The following is a 20,513-nucleotide window of genomic DNA, read 5'->3' as shown; positions in this document are numbered from 1 at the left end:
TGATAAAGCAAGAAATTCCACTAATTAACCCTGATAAGGCACACCTGTGAAGTGGAAACCATTTCAGGTGACTACCTCTTGAAGCTCATGGAGAGAATGCCAAGAGTGTGCAAAGCAGTAATCAGAGCAAAGGGTGGCTATTTTGAAGAAACTAGAATATAAAACATGTTTTCAGTTATTTCACCTTTTTTTGTTAAGTACATAACTCCACATGTGTTCATTCATAGTTTTGATGCCTTCAGTGAGAATCTACAATGTAAATAGTCATGAAAATAAAGAAAACGCATTGAATGAGAAGGTGTGTCCAAACTTTTGGCCTGTACTGTATGTCTTTATATATGTGTGTGTGTGTATATACGTGTGTATGTTTGTACACACACACACACACACACACATATATATATATATATATATATATATATATTTATTTATTTATATTTATATTGTGCTACATTGCACTTTTTAGATTGATTTGTTTTATTCTATGTTACTATCTATGTACTCAGGTCTCTCTTGAAAATGAGATCTCCATCTCAATGGGACTTACCTGATTAAATAAAGGTTTATATATTGTGAATGTGACATCTCAAGGAGGCCTTGAGGAAATTTCCTCAAATGTTCACTTGGTGCTCGAAGGTCACTGTGACCTCACAACATGTTTTTGGCCATAACTCAGGAATTTATGAGCTAATCATAACACAATTTCACACAAATGTGTAATAGGATAAAATGTTGAAGTGATGACATTTTATTTCCAAAATGTCAAAGGTCACCTTCCCTGTGACATCATAATATTCTGCAAAAACACTTTTCTGGCTTTTACTTAACGTCACAACTCCGGAACTGAGACATTTGGTCAGATGCTGAATTGGTGACACTAATCTTGGGTGCCCACCTTGAAGCTGTGCTGATGGTATAGATCTTCTGTGCTACCGGGTTGAAGGTGTGTGTGAAGCATTCATGTTTTCACAGATATCCTCCTGAGACCCAAACTTTTGTTTGGTTCACAGTTATAATTTCTCCTAGCTATTGGGATCAGTAGGGTCTGATAAGTATAAAAACTAAACATTGACGACAATAATTAAGAGTGTAATTAACAGTGTCTTAGCTTGTTAATGTGGCTAAAATTGGTCAAATTTGTTGCCGTATCAAACAACAAACATTATTAATCATAAATAAACAAGTTTACCATAAAATGTGATCAGGTTTTGGACCTTGTCCACCTTTGTCGGGATCGGCTGCAGACTGACTTGGCAAAGGTGGCTGTCATCTTGTTACCTCTGCCAAGGAGGTTATGTTTTCGCCAACGTTGGTCTGTTTGTCTGTTTGATTGTCTGCAAAATAACTCAAAAATTTCTGAACGGATTTTGATGAAATTTTCAGGAAAGGTTGATAATGGGACAAGGAACAGATGATAACATTTTGGTGGTGATCGGTTGAAGCGAAGTGGATAAAATAATAAAATGGTGGGAAATCCGAGCTGCTTGGTGGAGGTCTGCGCTCTCCGAGTGCTTTTCTAATTTTACGTGGATTAGTGTGTTGTGCTCTTACTACCACTACATGGCACAAAAGAAGTGTCCATGAACGAGGACAACAGGTCTAAGTTAAGTAGAATGAAGTATAAGGTCAAGTGAACCCAACATGCAACGTCCTCCTATGAGGACACAGGGTCTCAGGAGGATATGTGACTGCAACTTGGCTGTTTTTCAAGCGGTACTTCTGGTTCTATACTATATTCATAGCTGTAAAACAATGTTTGTTCCTTTTTGTCAGAATGCAGTCTTACTATATAATGACCAAAACTCTGTCTGTGAGTGTGTCTCTGTGTCTGTTCCACGTTTTTCTCCTCACTGACTTGGTCAATCCATGTGAAATTTGGCACAGTGGTAGAGGGTCATGGGAGGATGCGAATAAAGCAATATTACATCAATTGGCCAAAGGGGGGCACTATAGCAACCGATTGAAATTGCAAACTTTGAATGGGCATATCTCATGCCCCGTATGTCGTAGAGACATGAAACTTTGCACAGAGATGCCTCTCCTCATGAGGAACAAATTTGCCTCAAGAACCCATAACTTACAGTTATAGCCTGGAATTGAATTTTTTGAAAAGCACTTAAAATCGATCTCTTCCTAGGAAGTTTAGCCGATCTGCATGAAACTCGGTGAACATAATCTAGGGGCCAATATCTAAAGTTCCCTCTTGGCAAAAGTTGGAAAACTTACTAAAACTGAGCTTCTATAAGGCAATAAATATTACGGAGGGCGTGGCTCATCACATAAAGGTGTATAACATCTCCAGGGTTTCACTGATCACCACGCAACTTTGTAGACATATGACCACACATAGGGCCCTATTTAGATGGTCTAAAGCGGACGGCGGAGGGCGCATAATCCATGTCGCAAGTGTCATTGCTATTTAGATGCAGGCGAAGTTGTCATTTTCACGCCCTGCGCCCTTGTCGTCTAACTAGCAAATGAACTTGCGCTTCTCTGGGTGTGTTGGTCTAAAAATGAGGAGTGGCCAGGCGCAGTCATGGCGCATTGCCAGTTAGATGACGTATAAAGCAAATGCGCCAGTGACCAACAAAAACCTGGTCTAAAGTCAACAGCGCAATATTTCACTGTTAAACAAGTAAGTAATATGTGTATCTAGGCGGGTGCACAACGTGCGTGCACTCTGCTCAGACACACACGGAGCAGCCACACATATGCAAAAGATAACAAATAAAATTAAAGCTGCAAGCAGCGTTGGGAGGGACCTTGGCCCCCCGCCGTCGTCCCCCCACGCCGTCATCTCCCAGCTCAAGTTGTGTACATAAGCCATGTGACCTAATGAAACTTTGACGTGTGTGATGATCAAACAACACATCCATATTCAATTGAAATCATGTGACCTAGTGAAAGCTTGAGTGATATGTACCGGCTGTTGAGAGGGTCTAAGTGCAGCAAACAGAAACAAATATATACTAAGACCTACAAATGTTGAATTAATATCTGATTGTATACATATGTGACACTAATCATATGTGTATTATAACAGTAGAAGTATGACACACACAGACACAGACGGCCAAGTTAACGACATGCAGAGAGGGAGAGAAGGGAGAAAGAGGACAGAGGGGGGAGAAAGAGAGACAGAGAGAGAGAGAGAGGGGGGACAGGGAGTGGAGTGTGTGTGTGTGTGTGTGTGTATGTATGTGTGTGTAATTGTGTCGCTAAAAATTACAAATTATGAGCTGCAGGTTGCTTTAAGGTTACATTATTATTTTTCTCCATCTCTCTCTCTCTCTCTCTCTCTCTCTCTCCCTTTCCTCTCTTTCTCTCTTTATCTCTCTCTCCCTGTCGTTCTCTCTCATACATACACCCACAATGAATATTTGGTATGTATACTCTGACTTGGAGTTAAAAATCAAAAAAAAAATTAATATTTTTATGGTTGTTTTTCAACAAAGACAAAAAAAGTCCTGGAGGGGAACAGTGTGTATTTTTATTGAAAAAATAGAAACTGCCCCCAAAAATGATAATGCATCAAAATTGGTGTTGTTATTTAAGTAAAACTCAATTTTAAAAACTGTAAAGGGTTCTTATGAAGGTGGTGTGAGCGTATATTTTGAAAGATGTAGACATAAGCCATGTGACGTAATGAAACTTTGACATGTGTGATGATCAAACAACACATACATATTCACTTGAATTCATGTGACCTAGTGAAAGTTTGAGTGATGTGAACTGGCTGCTTTGAGGATCTAGGTGCAGCAATCACACACAAATATATACTAGTTAATGTCAGTGCAGAAAGTGAGCAGGACTACATATATTCCCATTCTTCATGAGTTAAAGACTTTCACCAGGACATATTGTATTTACAGGTTTTTGTTATCAGGCATTTCTTTCAGAGTTTTTGGAATGAGTTTTTTAAATGTTTTACTGTCATGTCTGTGTGACCACACACACACACACACACACACACACACACACACACACACACACACACACACACTTCACTCTGGTTTGCTATGTAAACATTATACTGCAAATATAACAATGCATAACTACAAACAAAATTTTAACACAATACCAGAACATTACCATGGAAAAATCATGAATTATAAAGGACAGTGAATAACAAAAGACAATAATTTTTACAAAGACTCATCAGTTATTAAACAAAATAGCTTGTAATTTTTCATATATCATTTCCTCAAAGAAATAGATTCTTTCCTATGATTGACTTGCACTTGAAATTATGTAATTAGCTCTAACCCTCCACATCAATCACTTGAATTAAGAGAAATCAAATTAGTGCAAATAAATGGAAATACATTTATGGTTATTTTTACAATAATTTTAAACCTCTTCATCTGTTAAAAGCTTGGGTATACAACTAATGTATGCAATCATTGTCAAGCTCAATGTCACATGTAAAGGGTGCTTTTGAAGGTATTGTGAGCTTATATTTCGAAAATTCCTCACACATCACACTATCCAGGCACCGCTGTGATAGAAGTCAACCTCAGACACTGGAGCACAAAGGCTCTGGAGAAGAGGCCGAGTTATTGACATGCAGTATGGCCGAGTTAGTGACATGCAGTAACAGGACACGAGACAGAGAGATGGGGAGACAGGGAGGAGAGAGAGTGTTTGCTGACATTTTGACATATCTCACATGTTTACATACTTCCTGTTTTTGGCAGAGGAGTTACAGATTGCACTCAGTATACATAATGTTGTATGCATCAAAAGACTACATTTAATTTTTCTGTCAATTACATCAAAAGAAAGGTGTTTGATGAGACTACTGTGTTGTTGAATGTAACAGTTCCTCAAAGATGTATATTCTTTCCTGATGTTTGTAACACTGTTACTGACTTGTACTTGAAATGAGGTGATTTACTGCAACCCTCCAGGTCAGTCTCTTGGTTTCAGAGACATAAAATTGATAAAATACATGGAAATACTTTTAAGGTCATTTTTAAAGTAATTTAAAACCTCATGTGTGTGTGACCACACACATACACACTTCACTCTGACACACAGACTGTCAGAGTGAAGCCTGTGTTATGCTAATTAAGGACTGCATGCAGCTGACACACAGAGCAGAATGGCTTGAAACTTTCTCAAACAAATCCTTCCAGATGCCAAACCGTGGGTCCCATCTTCAATCTGAAAACATCACCAGATAGATAAATTTGTTCTGAATGCAAACATATAAAGCTTGTATGTCTATGGACTGAAAAATGTGACCTTAATCACAAGTTTACAGTGTGTTGGCCCTCATCTTTTCTTCCAGAGATCATCATGAGGAGTTGTGTCCTGCACCTTCTAACGCTTCTTAAATCCAAATCGTTCAAGTTATGACAAAGTCCTTCACAAGTAATGTTCAGCAGGGGTAGAGCTGTAATTTGGGCAAGTTTGAAGCAGTTATGATAAACGGTGTAGGAGCAAATAATTTTTGATCGACAGAATTTGTCAAAAACGTCATCTTACATTCAAATAACAACAGCGCACTTCCTGTTGGAGTTAGATCAGGGTTTGCAGCGCGACATTTGTAGGTCTTGATGAGACGAACGAGACAGTTTTGGTTTGGTCTTTCTAAGTGGTTCCTACCCGTCACAGCGGGCATTTTCGTGGGTCCAGGTGGCACAACAAATCCTCAGGAGGGTTGGGAGCACATCACCTGTAACACGCCATTATATCCAAACCATTTGAGGATTAAGAAGTTACGCACAATAATTGATAAGGACACGTTGAAGAATAATGTGTGCGAGTTTTTTGTTATACTAATTAAGGACTGCATGCAGCTCACACACAGAGCAGAATGGCTTGAAACTTTCTCAAACAAATCCTTCCAGATCCCAAACCATGGGCCCCATCTTCAATCTGAAAACATCACCAGATAGATAAATTTGTTCTGAACGCAAAAATATAAAGCTTGTATGTCTATGGACTGAAAAATGTCACCTTAATCACAGGTTTACAGTGTGTTGGGAGGGAGAGAAGGGAGAAAGAGGACAGAGGGGGGAGAGAGAGAGAGAGAGAGAGAGAGAGAGAGAGAGAGAGAGAGAGAGAGAGAACAGGGAGTGGAGCATGTGTCTGTCTGTGTCTGTCTGTGTGTGCCATACTTCTACTGCTATTGTAGACATATGATTATTGTCATATGTATACCATCAGATATTAATATATACTTCCCACATGTTGTACCATAATAGCCAGAATCATAAGTCAAACTCAGTTTTAAAAACTGTAAAGGGTTCTTATGAAGGTGGTGTGAGCATATATTTTGCAATTTGTAGACATAAGCCATGTGACCTAATGAAACGTTGACATGTGTGATGATCAAATCAAACCTCTGTCGTTTTTATATTTATTTGTTTTAATAACACTGTGCACAAGGACCAGACTGTCAGTCTGTCAGATCAGCTCTGAAATGTTTAATGCTCATAATATGTAGGTCTTATTGTTTACATTTTAAAAATCTTTATGACGCTTCAAAGACGTACTATCAATGACTAATAATCTCTATCAATGATGTTATTAGTCACACTGATGGAACATAATTCCTATAGCCTAATATTGCAAATTATTTGTTAATATTTCTGAATGAGCAATGGTGCAACATTGCAGAGTCTTTAAATTTACTACATCTGTAACTGAAATACTGTCACTGAATGCTGTTGAGTCAAGAAACAAATATCGATCAATCAATCAATCAATATCACAAATCACAATTTGCCTCACAGGGCTTTACAGCATACAACATCCCTCTATCCTCAGGACCCCATGAAACAGAAGGGGAGACAGAGAGAGATGCAGGAGAGATGATCATGACAGTAGCTTACAACAACATTAATGGTAGCAATAATATTAAAATTATAATTCTAGCAATTGTGGTACAATATGTTGAATTAATATCTGATAGTATACATATGTGACAATAATCATATGTGTATAATAACAGTAGAAGTATAACATACACAGACATAGACGGCCGAGTTAGACATGCAGAAAGGGAGAAAAGGGAGAAAGAGGACAGAGGGGGGAGAGAGAGAGAGACAGAGAAAGAGAGAGAGGGGGGGTGCAGGGAGTGGAGTGTGTACAATATGTTGGATTAATATCTGATTGTATACATATGTGACACTAATCATATGTGTATAATAAAAGGGAGTGGAGTGTGTGTGTGTGGGTGTCTGTCTGTCTGTGTGTCTCTGTGTGTCCGTGTCTGTCTGTGTGTGCCATAATTCTACTGTTATTATACACATATGATTATTGTCACATATGTATGACAAAGTTTTAGGAATGAGTTTGGTAAATGTTATACTGTCATGTCTGTGTGACCACACACACTTCACTCTGACACACAGACTGTCAGAGTGAAGCCTTTGTTATGCTAATTAAGGACTGCATGCAGCTCACACACAGAGCAGAATGGCTTGAAACTTTCTCAAACAAATCCTTCCAGATGCCAAACCGTGGGTCCCATCTTCAATCTGAAAGCATCACCAGATAGATAAATTTGTTCTGAACGCAAACATATAAAGCTTGTATGTCTATGGACTGAAAAATGTCACCTTAATCACAAGTTTACAATGTGTTGGCCCTCGTCTTTTCTTCCAGAGATCATCATGAGGAGTTGTGTCCTGCACCTTCTAATGCTTCCTAAATCCAAACTGTTCAAGTTATGACAAAGTCCTTCACAAGTAATGTTCAGCAGGGGTAGAGCTGTACTTTGTGCAAGTTTGAAGCAGTTATGATAAACGGTGTAGGAGCAAATAATTTTTGTTCGACAGAATTTGTGAAAAACGTCACCTTACATTCAAATAACATCACTCACACAAACACACACACACAGGCTTGTGTCTGTCAGAGTGAAGCCATTGTTATGCTAATTAATGACCATGTCATTAGGTGACTTCAAGCTCAGTTTGACTAATAACTAATGATAACAAAATCAGCAGGCATTTCACACTACAGCAGCAACACAACCTCACATGTCACCAGCCAGGCACCGCTGTGATAGAAGTTAACCTGCTGCACATTTCTTTGTTACTCAGGACTGTCTTAAGTTACTGAATTTTTGCAGATCAGTCATTTCTTTGAGCATCACTTTTTGTCTTAACGTTCAAATATTACACTGCACAAATTCATCCTCAGCTCAAATCAAACCTCTGTCGTTTTTATATTTATTTGTTTTAATAACACTGTGCACAAGGATCAGACTGGCAATCTGTCATAGCAGCTCCCAAATGTTTATTGCACATAATGTAGCTTACAACAACATTAATAAAAGTAATATTATTATAATTATAATTCTGGCAATTATAGTACAATATGTTGAATTAATATCTGATTGTATACATATGTGACACTAATCATATGTGTATAATAACAGTAGAAGTATGAGAAACACAGACGGACAGACATAGACGGCCGAGTTCTCAACATGCAGAGAGGGAGAGAAGGGAGAAAGAGGACAGAGGGGGGAGAGAGAGAGAGAGAGAGAGAGAGAGGGGGATAGGGACTGGTGTGTGTGTGTGTGTGTGTTTGTGTGTGTGTGTGTCCGTTTCTGTCTGTGTGTGCCATACTTCTCCTGTTATTACACACATATGATTATTGTCACATATGTATACCATCAGATATTAATATATACTTCCCACATGTTGTACCACAATAGCCAGAATCATAAGTCAAACAAAATTTTAAAAACTGTAAAGGGTTCTTATGAAGGTGGTGTGAGCGTATATTTTGCAATTTGTAGACATAAGCCATGTGACCTAATGAAACTTTGACAGTTTGTGATAGAAGTTAACCTGCAAGACAGTGGAGCACAAAGGCTCTGAAGAAGAGGCCGAGTTACTGACATGTAGTAACAGGACACGAGAGAGAGAGAGAGAGAGAGAGAGAGAGAGAGAGAGAGAGCGGGGGACAGAGAGAGAGAGAGAGAGAGAGTTTGCTGACATTTTGACATATCTCACATGTTCACATACTTCCTGTTTGTGGCAGACAAAGTTACAGATTGCACGAAGTATACATAATGTTGTATGCATCAAAATCACAGCATTTAATTTTTCTGTCAATTACATCAAAAGAAAGGTGTTTGATGAGACTACTGTGTTGTTGAATGTAACATTTCCTCAAAGATGTATATTCTTTCCTGATGTTTGTAACACTGTTACTGACTTGTACTTGAAATGAGGTGATTTACTGCAACCCTCCAGGTCAGTCTCTTGGTTTCAGAGACATAAAATTGATAAAATACATGGAAATACTTTTAAGGTCATTTTTAAAGTAATTTAAAACCTCATGTCTGTGTGACCACACACATACACACTTCACTCTGACACACAGACTGTCAGAGTGAAGCCTTTGTTATGCTAATTAAGGACTGCATGCAGCTCAGACACAGAGCAGAATGGCTTGAAACTTTCTCAAACAAATGCTTCCAGATGCCAAACCGTGGGTCCCATCTTCAATCTGAAAACATCACCAGATAGATAAATTTGTTCTGAACGCAAACATATAAAGCTTGTATGTCTATGGACTGAAAAATGTCACCTTAATCACAGGTTTACAGTGTGTTGGCCCTCATCTTTTCTTCCAGAGATCATCATGAGGAGTTGTGTCCTGCACCTTCTAACGCTTCTAAAATCCAAACCGTTCAAGTTATGACAAAGTCCTTCACAAGTAATGTTCAGCAGGGGTAGAGCTGTAATTTGGGCAAGTTTGAAGCAGTTATGATAAACGGTGTAGGAGCAAATAATTTTTGATCGACAGAATTTGTGAAAAACGCCATCTTACATTCAAAGACCGACAGCTCACTTCCTGTTGGAGTTAGGTCAGGTTGCAGCGCGACATTTGTAGGTCTTGATGAGACGAACGAGACAGTTTTGGTTTGGTCTTTCTAAGTGGTTCCTACCCATCGCACCGGGCATTTTAGTGTGTCTAGGTGGCACAACAAATCCTCAGGAGGTTTTGGCGCACATCACCTGAAACGCGTCATAACATCCAAACCAGTCGAGGATTGAAAAAGTTACGCACAATAATTGATAAGGACACGTTGAAGAATAATGTGTGCGAGTTTGAAGCCGATACGATAAACGGTGTCGGACTAGTTGATTTTTAAAGGAATTTTTTTTTTTGAGGAAAACTCTTATTTTGAAAGGGAAATATCTCACTTCCTGTTGGAGTTAGGTCATGGGTGCGAGTGCGTGATTTGTAGGTCTTGATGAGACGAACGAGGCTGTTTTGGTTTGATCTTCCTACGACGTTCCTACTGGCTGCAGCGGCCATTTTTGTGTTTCTAGGTGGCGCCAGAGAGCCCATTTTGGCACTTTTCAGATTAATTTCGTCAGTTTATAAAATTTTTCGCCAGTCCTGACAGGCATGCCAATTTTGGTGAGTTTTCGAGCATGTTTAGGGGGTCAAATTCCAGTTGAAACTCACGTACGCTGAAAGAAAGAAAGAAACAATAATAATAATAATAATAATAATAATAATAAACACTACAAGAACAAGAGGGTCCTCGCCCTTTCAGGCCGAGGTCCCTAAATATGATTACAATGTGAAAGGTTATTATTGTGCACATTAAAATATTTATCAGAAACACGTCTTAATGGTCAGTAATTAATCAGAATGATCTAATCTCAGTAATAGGTCCAAGCTCGCAGTGTCCGAATATACGGAACTGCGAGCAGACCTCCACGGGCTGATGATGCATAGCCTGTAAAATGAACTTGTCTTTCCCAGTTGAATTGTGATCATTTTGGCATGTAAATCACAAAATCAAAGATGTGAAAACGTTTGATAAACTTTATTTTGACATAAAGACAACAATAACCAGCTTCTGTGACCTAAAAACGTAAACTTATAGCCCTACAAGTACAAATGTATATGTAAAAAAAAAAAAAGCTTTTAGAACGTAAAACTGAAGATCATCTTGTCAGGAGGAGGAGGAGGAGGAGGAGGATTACCCCAGCTCTGCAGCCAGCACGCAGCCAGACCACACGGGCCCAGGTGCAACCATGGAACCAGCCCTTGCTGCACCTTCAGGCGGGGGGCTTCAGGATGCTGGAGAGGGAAATGGGCTCTCTAACTTCCCGGGTTAAAATAAAATAAATTGAATAATTTACAATTTGTTGACAGCGTTTCTCTTGTGCACGCACGCTCTCTCTTTCTCTCTCGCAGTCTCACTCTGTTTCTTTTCTTTTGGCTTTTCTAAGATGACAGATGCTGAATATATACTCCCTATCTGATGCTGTGGCTGTTTGTGGTTGGCTGAGAGGGATGTGAACTCATTAGTTTGCAGCTGTGTTAATCAAATCAGGTTGGGTTCCATTACGCGTGCCAAACGGTGCCAATCCCCTTTGATCAGACATCAGATGTGACGGGACAGTCGATATAGAGATACATTTATCGTCTCCTCAGCTGTAAAATGCTCACTTTTTCCAGTTGGTAGGTCCACCATCTAACTAGCTCTCTGCCGTGCGCTCCAATCGCGCCTCTTTTAAAGGGAATGAGAGGTGACACTCCGATTGGCTTAATGAATGATACGCCCAAAACACACCCATGACTAATTCACAGAGTAAGTCCAACCCTTTTAGACTCTCCGCCATGGCGCACAGTCTAAAAACACGCTGTCTAACTAGCAAGTGACTGGGACACGCCCATGCGCCGCACATCTGGTGCTTTGCATTTTAGACCATCTAAATAGGGACCATAATCTGAGGGGACCCCTCCATTATTGACCCACTCAAACAAAATGGGGGCGCTAGAGAGCTAATTTCTCATCTAGGCCTAACCATATAGATATATATGATACATACTGATTTTTTAAACTTGGTAGATATGTAGAACAGGACGCCTCAAGGTGACTGGAGAAATGTAACTCTAATTGGCAACTGGGTGGTGCTATAACAACAGAAAAATGCTTAAAAATGGCTAAAATGCGGCCGATCGCTGTGGCTCCCCCTGTGGCCGAATGCTTTTTTTTCTTCTCATTTTTGGTATGACTAAGTCATGGTATGGTATGCCGTACATAATCATGGAAACTGTCAGTGTGTCATTCTGTCAGTCAGTCATTCTGTCTGTCCCTCGTTTTTCTACTCACTGACGTGGTCAATCTATGTGAAACTGCACATAGGCATTGAGGATTGGCATAGGTAGAAAGTGACAAAGCTACCAAAGGGTATGGACTAGTAACATAAGTAACTTTGTTATTTTTTAACCAATCATTGAAGCTGTGAGACATTAAAACTGCTTTCACTGATTTCTTTGCCCATGAAGGGCATTGTAAAAAGCAGTGAATACAATATCTGTCATATCATCTCTTTAAAGTTGATATCACGAAAGTGATAGCAAACAGGTGCACATTGCTACATCCAGCATTTATATGGAGATGTATTCCTGCCCACCCAACAAATCTAACCTCAATTTTCATTCAGCTTTTAGCTCTGTTTAGTTTGAACCAACTCCAGGGGAAAAAAATCTGGCTTTAGCTGCTAGATCCTCCAAAATGTTCACCAGTTAATCACTAACCATGTCTGCCAGCCATTTGGTTCTGAAAAAGTAGTGTAGTGTTACAAATGAAAACAGAGTTGATGAAACGTAAATTTGCAGGGCTACAAACATAAACAATAAGCTGAAATGTGCTAAGACATTTTATACTGTAGCTCTGTGAGGAACTTCTGCGTCAGGTGATAATTCTCTGTTGCTCCATCACTATGAGTGACTCCTTTCACATTACACAGTCATTTTTCAGCTGTTAAAAATATTAATAAATGCAGCTTTAATTTACTGTCAGAGGAGTTTTAAGGGGCAGTCCAGGTCTTCAGCGTGTGTGCTTGCACAACTGTAAACTAGTTTTTGTCCTTTTTTCTCAATTATAGCAGATTCTTCACTCACAGACAACTCTGTCCCAGAATGTTCAGCGTGCTTATAAGTTCCTGAATGATCTATCAGGGATGAACTGCCAACCAGAGATGGGGGGAGTCTTGCTTTATCCCTGTCTGCATCTACCACCTCAGATGATAGAGGAGGCCGAGGTGAGAAGCCATCTCCACTGGACCTTAAGTATTCAAGTTTTACTACAGTTTGTGGCTGTAGTGCTTTTGATTTAAGTCATGACTTATTTCTGAAGCTGTAATCAATTTGTTTACATCAATAATGTAAAAGCAGTTATTCAGATATGTACACCAACTCACAAAATATAAATGATTTGTGAATATATGCGTCATTTATAAGGTCAACAAAATAATGATTGTAATGTTTTCTGATACTAGAAAAGAAGTCAAACAGGCAGATCTCTTTCATTTTTATTTCTAAAGTCACTGCTGATAAGAATATACCTGTTGAGCATGATGGACTGGGGGCTCATCCTACTCTCCAATGTGCTATGTGTGAGCTCAGTCCTGCATGTTCTTTAATGAAGCAATAGGAGAAGATATTCGGTCTCAGTTAATGTAGTTTATTAAGCAGTAAAGGAATAAAATTACAGAGCTCTGGGTCTCAACTTCAAGTCCCTGACGAACAACAAAGGTGTGTCAGTTCACGAAGTCTGACCTCCTGTCCTTTCCCTGACCCAGTATATTTGAGCGTAACAGAGTGTCATTGTGCACGCAAGGCGTTGTCCTCTTCTCATTGGCAGTTCCACTTCCTCCTTCACCACACCACGCCCCTGCCTCGTGTTAATCTGACTCCTTCCCGCTGGCGGTGGGGGCGTGGTTCCTGTTTTGAAAGACAAGAGAACAACACAACTCCCTACACGTGCTGTACCTTACTATCTGTACATCACTTTCTATTATTTTTACCATATATGAAACTAATTATCTAAGCATTGCGGTATGTGCTCCTCAGATTTCATGTCTCTTCCTCTCCTGTACTTCTCCGCTTCTGCAAAGCAAACACATTCAGATCAGCTGAAATCATCTTAGTATTCTCATTGTTCACACATCTAAAACTTATATAGTGAAACACAACTGATAGTAAAATGCATAAAATCATTCTATTCCCAACAGTCCCCCTTTTGGCCTCATAGGACTGAGGCCACTTTTCTTTTTCAGTCCCAACGTATCCAGGTCCCCTTTTAGGTCTTCTGATTACTGCACTTTGTGTTACTTTTGAAACAAAAAGTTATAACGCCCCCTGGTGGGCTCATACACATGAGACCACTCACACCTTGTCTTCTCCTGAGGCTGAGTCCGAATCTGAATCAGTAGGCGGCTCTCCTAACAGGGTGGCCGTCTCCATTTGAGTCATCTGATATGGTGGGGGCTGTGGATGTTTTCTCTCCACAGCTGTCACTATGATTCTTTCACAGAGGACCGGATACATGGGATACAACAACAACCACATAATGCTAACACCGCGAGCATTCCCACCAGAGACAAGAATACCGATACCACTAAATCTTTCCACTTACCGAACCACTTCGAAGATACCACCCAGGGGTTTATCGATGCCTGAGTGTTCATGCATTTCCTCAGAGAGCGTGCCAGCCCTTCTAGCGCCTTAGTTACTGACCCGTCTGGAGCTGTGTTGTTTGGGATGAAGGTGCAGCAGAGGCCCTGGAACATAGAGCAGACACCCCCTTTCTCCGCCAAAAGCATGTCTAACGCAATTCGGTTCTGTACTGTCATCAGGGAGGTAGCTGCCAGTTGTTCAGAGAGTCCTCCAACCGCGTCCCTAGTGCTGTTGGCCAGTCTAAGAACATTGTAATGCACATAATTAATTCTGTCCACATTTTTGTTAGGGGTGATGGGAAACAGTGCAGCTAATATGGGTATGTTTTCAAAACCAGCAGCCACTTGGTCAGCCAATTTGTACTGGTCTGGGACCCGCGAGGAACACCTATGGCATCCATATACGTGGTTGTTCCTGGCTCATATCAAATGCATTTCTTTCTGTCTACCTGAGTTGGTCTGGGTATCCCTCATCCCCAACAAGATCAGGGGTACAGCCAGTCGGACCAGTGCACACGTACCAACCCAGGAGGATGGCAGGGACAAGTGGAGGGTTTTATCTCCACAGTACCAGAACAGGTCCCCTCTAGCCTGAACCATGCTGCTGGCGTTCTGCCACGTACTCACATTCAATGTTCTCTGGCACCAGTCAGCTTGCATCTGTCCCATATCAGTTACTACCCGGTGGAGAGGTTCCTATGGAAACAAGTGTAATTGGCGATTCTGGGACTAAACGTTGGTGGGATGGTGTGATTCTTTATGTGTGGAAACAGAGAACTCAGAGTGGTACAATTAGCAGGATCAGGATACATGGTCATATTTATCATGCAGTTGAAACCAATAGGGTCTGTGTCAGGATACAAAGGGGCTGGTGGTGAACAGCGAGGTCTGGCGGATGAACATACGACACAATTGGACATGTTCATGGATTCTGCTGTCGCCGTCACCCAGTCTAACCATAGGTTTTTGTCTCCGTAGCCTGTGGCCAATCTGACTACGCTCACTGCGGGTCAATTTAGAGTAGTCAATGTTTATCACGCCTGTGTTCTGTTGAGGTTCAGGCGCCTTGGTTCCATTACTTGGGGATACGGTGGTATTAGGAGGGGGAGGATTCAATAAGGTTAGTTTAATTAGTCCCATGGTATCGGTGCCACTGTGGTCTACTCCCAACACCAAATACATTGTGGTGTTGGTGCGATCTCCACATTTGGTGCGGTGCCTAATTGAGTTTGACCATGGGTTTGTTGTGAGATTATACACACTTAGCAATATCGGATTCTGCTTATGGGAGCCTGGAAGAGGCTGAAGCTGCTGCCTCTGTATCTTTATCTTTTTCCCAATGTCCTGTCCTCCTACCCTATATGGTGGTGGGTCCCAAAGCCCAGAATACGTCATCACATCTCTCCATCTTCCACACCACGGATTGTGTGTGGGCCCTCCCCATGAGAATGCATAAGTACACGTCATACCCTCCAATTTGGATCCTTTCCTTTACAGTTTATTACGGAGCACAAGTCAAACTGGAACCCTGTACTTTGCCCTATGATGTATGTCAATTCTACTCCACCATACTTAGCTATGCAGGAGTCTGACGTTCCACTCCCTGGGGTGTCTCTCCTGGTTCGGTTTCGTGGTGGTTCTACGGCTTTGTCTCTGAGGGAAGACTCATAATACAACAGAGGTAAAACAATAACACAGGTTAACACAACAACTCCCAACACAAACCACTTATGGTGGCGTGGTTCTAATCCTAATAATTCTACTAATAATTTCATTTTTTTTTTTTTTTTGCAAAAAGGTAAATATAAACGTGTAAAATATAAGAGTAAATATGGAGTGTAAATGTTCTGCAAGCGAGTCTTTCTTGTATCCTGGCTTTATATTACTCAAACGTACTCTGGGCAAAGTGTTCAGAGGAGCTTCAAACCTTCACATTGATCACAGGATATCTCTTCCGCACTTATGCTAAGCTAAATGAATAAATGTCGGTGTGAGTAAGCTGTGCGTGTGTTTTTTTTTTTAAGCTTTAGTGTCTCTTATGTCCTCCAGTGTTCGGGCAGGTGTCTCTGCCACTGCACACTGACTCCAGTGATACCATGTGTCACCTTTTCCTGTAGTTTGACGGCGTGGGACGTCCGTTCCACGACTTTGTAGGGACCAGTCCACCTAGGCTCTGACCACTTTCGTTTGATCACCTTGAGTAGGACCCACTCTGATGTTGGGGGTCTTTCCTTCTGCTCCCTCCCGAGCTGTGGTCACCTGTTTGGAGAAAGCTGACACCAATGCTGTTAGTTGGTCATAATATGGTTTGTATTGCATAGGGCTTTCTATTTCTTCTGTAGTTTGGATCCCAGCTCCCGGTCCCGGGAACTGGTGTCCTGTTTTTAGTTCATATGGCGTGAACCCTGTCAATGCGTTCACCGAGCTCCTGATTGACATTAGAGCTAGGGGTAGAGCATCTACCCAGCTCATTTTAGTCTGAGCACAGATTTTGCCTATTTTTCCCTTAATAGACTGGTTCATCCTTTCCACCTTGCCCTGTGACTGAGGATGATAGACTGTGCCAAATGTGTGTTTTAGCCCCAATGCCTTCTCTACCTGCTGTAGGTCTTTGTTTTTAAAGTGAGTTCCGTTATCAGATCTGATTCGTTTGGGGAACCCGTGCCTGGGGATATATTGATTTATCAGAAATTTGATTACTGTTTTTGCATCCTCTGATTTGGCAGGTATGGCTTCTGGCCAGCCGGTGTATGCATCCACCGCCACCAGAAGATACCTGTGCCCTCCCACTCTCTCTATCATATCTGTGTAGTCAATAATGACCTCTTGACCTGGGAGTTTGGGGAGAGGAAATTTCCCTTGGTGTGGTTTCACTGTGGGTCTGACATTATATTCTGTACATATTTTACATTCTCTGATGTGATTCTCAATCATGGCTGGCAGAAAAGGGTGCCACCAATGAGTGAGACCTCGCACCATTTGCACCTTTCCACAATGAGCCACCCCGTGAGCCTCCTGGAGGACTGATCTCATCAGCCCTGGGGGTAACACTGGTCTTCCGTCCGGAGACCTCCACACACCCTCTGTTCTCACTGCTCCTCTCTCTTTCCAGATTGTAAGCTCCTGTGGAGAAGCTTTCTGCTGCTCTGCTATTAACATATTTACATTACACGGTGGCAGGAGATCATGTACTGTTTTCTCTGTTTGTAGCATGATATACTGTGGACTATATCCTGCCTTTCTCTTGGCTGCCATGTCTGCAGCCTCATTTCCCCTAGCGATAGCTGTCCCTGATATATCATGGCCATTACACTTAATGACTGCTATCTGTGCTGGCTTCATCAGAGCCTCCTGTAGCCTCTTCATATATTTTTCGTGTTTAATGGGGTTTTTGCTGCCGTTAGAAAACCCGATCTGATCCACTGTGTCATCTCCACATGGATTGCTCCTACAACATATGCAGAGTCTGTGTAGATGTTCACTCTCTTCCCTTCTGACCATTCTAATGCTGCAATCATTGCCTGGAGCTCAGCCAACTGTGAGGACTCTTTCCCTGTTTCTGTCTGTCTCACCACTGCATATGCTGCTTTCAGTCCCTCAGTTGGATGCCTGAAACAGCATCCGTCTGTGAACAGTGTTTCCTCTGCGTTAGTCAGGGGCTTCTGCAAATCTTCTCTCACCCTGGTGTCTTTCTGCACCTTTTCCTCACATCTGTGTGGCTCGCCTCTCCATGTTATCTGCCATGTTTACACCTTCATGTGTGAATGTTATGTGTGGTGCATTTAAGATCTTTTCCAGCCTCGTCTGTCTGAGTGATGTCATAGTAAATGCCGCTGAGTTTACATATGCCACTATGCTGTGCGTTGTTAGTACAGTCAGTGCGTGTCCCATCACTATGTGTGCTATTTTCTGCAAAATTTTTGCCACTCCTGCTGCATGTCGAGTGCACGGTGGGTGTCTATCCTCGGTTGGGTCTAAGGATATGCTTACATACATCAGCACCTGTCTGCCTCCCCTTTTTCTGGAAAAGCACACCAGAGGTGGTGTGTGTCTTTCGGAAACATCAAGAAAAACGGTAGCTTGTAGTCGGGATGGCTAGATCCGAGCAGCAGAGAGTGCCTGTTTGAGGGAGATAAATGAGGTTTCAGCGTCAGTGGTCCATACCAGGAGCAGTAAGATTGCGCATGCCCTGTGCGTTAACCATGGCACGCAAAGGATGGGTTAGTTCGCCATAAGAGGCCACATAGTGCTTGCTGTACCGTGAGGCCCAAAAATGACAACATGTCTTTCACGGTGTGTGGTTTTGGGTGATGCAGAATCGATTCTCTGTGTGACGGGACACAGCCGTGCCCTTAGCCGACACTATGCGACCCAGGAACGAGACCTGCTGCCTACAGCATTGTAGCTTGGTTTTAGAGACTTTGAACCCTGTGTGGTGTAGGCGTAGTAAGACAGAGCGTGTGGCCTCCAGGCAGGTGGAGGGATCAGTGCGGCCAAGAGGATATCATCAACGTACTGGATTACCACAACCCCTTCTGGTAGTGACAATTCGGCCAGCTGCTGTTTGAGAACCTGATTGAAAAGACCAGGTGACAGGATAAAACCCTGTGGGACGCGGGTGTAACGTAGCTGTCTACCACGATGAGTGAATGAGAAAATGTCGCGAAGGGGCGGCGAGAGGTAGGCAGAAAAGGCGTCGCAAGGTCTATACAAGAAAACCACTTATGTTCTGGCGACAAGCTAGACATGGCGGTGTATGGGTTTGGCACTGGTACTGTGGGTGTGGAGATTACTGCATTAATGCGTCTGAGATCATGCGCCATGCGATATTTGCCTGTATTCTGTTTCTCTACAGGAAGAATGGGTGTGTTCCAGCTGGAGTTTGAGGCCTCCAACACTCCAGCCTGTAACAGACCCTCGATAGTATCTGCAATACCAGCCTCAGCCGCTGGCTTGTGGCGATATTGATTCTGCCAAATCGGTGTCCAATCATTTAACTCAAATGTAATGGGGGTGACCTGTGCACAGTAGCCCACATCGGTGGGCCCAGAAGACCAGAGAGAGTCAGGAAGTGTGTGTAACATGTGTTCTGCGTCTGGATGGTCAGTCTTTTCCTACCATGAAACCTCTCTATCTGTCGGTGTTCCAGGATCGCCTTGTCTGTAGCTCCTGCCTGATGCGATATGCTTTCTCAGAGGGTGAGAAATCCACCTGAGGAATTTGAGTGCGGATCCAATCAGTGAGTTGCATTAGCCTCTTACACATAGGGCCCAAGTCTTTGGCCTGATGTTTTGCATGGATTGCCAGAGATATGTGAGGGGAGGCTTCTTCCTCCCCCTTATACCACTGTTGCTGTTCTGAAGCGAGGTCAACAGCTGCAGCCACTCCTCATTACCCACCAGTATACAGGACGACTGTATATCCCACCTGTGACCTTCAATTTCGTTATAAAATGCCTGCTGATACATCTCATCCCCTTTTCTATCATAATAAAGTGTTACATGGAAGGGATCAGGAGGAGGTGTGTAAGGATTTAATGACTGAACCCAAGGGCGCCATGACTGATAGAGAGCGCAAATCCCAGGAGTTGCTGTGGTGTTTGGCTCGAGGAGGCCCCAGTAGATATCTGCCCACTGTCCTTCAGCTGTGGGGGATGTGTCTGCAGATAACAACATTTGTGAAGATGAATGTACAGTTGACAATGAGCAGTTCACAGTGTATCCATTTGGGAACGTCACTATCAGTCCGTCCGGGCTGCACAGGATGGAGGCTCCGCACTTTAATAACACATCTCTGCCCAAAAGGTTAACAGGACATGCCATTGAGGAAACAAATGTGTGTGGAAATGTCTGATCTGCTTGGAGTATGGTAGTGGTGAGTGGTTTTGTGAGTGGCAGATTTTCTGATTGACCCGAGAACCCAGTTAATTCAACCGCTGATGATGACATGTGAGTAGCAGACACAGGGAGGTTTAATGTGGAATACCGTGCCCCCGTGTCCAACATGAAAGGCAGTTCTTGATTCAGTACTTTCAGTCGCAAGTAGGGGTCTGCCAGC

At 42.1% G+C, this 20,513-nt stretch overlaps 1 pseudogene; it reads left to right on the top strand.

The window, feature by feature from the left end:
* The window catches only part of LOC125896169 (alanine aminotransferase 2-like), a 33,787-nt pseudogene that overhangs the window by 8,784 nt on the left and 4,490 nt on the right, over positions 1 to 20,513 (top strand).

Source organism: Epinephelus fuscoguttatus, linkage group LG10 (genome assembly GCF_011397635.1).
Source record: "Epinephelus fuscoguttatus linkage group LG10, E.fuscoguttatus.final_Chr_v1".
Classification (NCBI taxonomy): domain Eukaryota; kingdom Metazoa; phylum Chordata; class Actinopteri; order Perciformes; family Serranidae; genus Epinephelus; species Epinephelus fuscoguttatus.
This window is presented reverse-complemented; position numbering and strand designations above follow the sequence as displayed.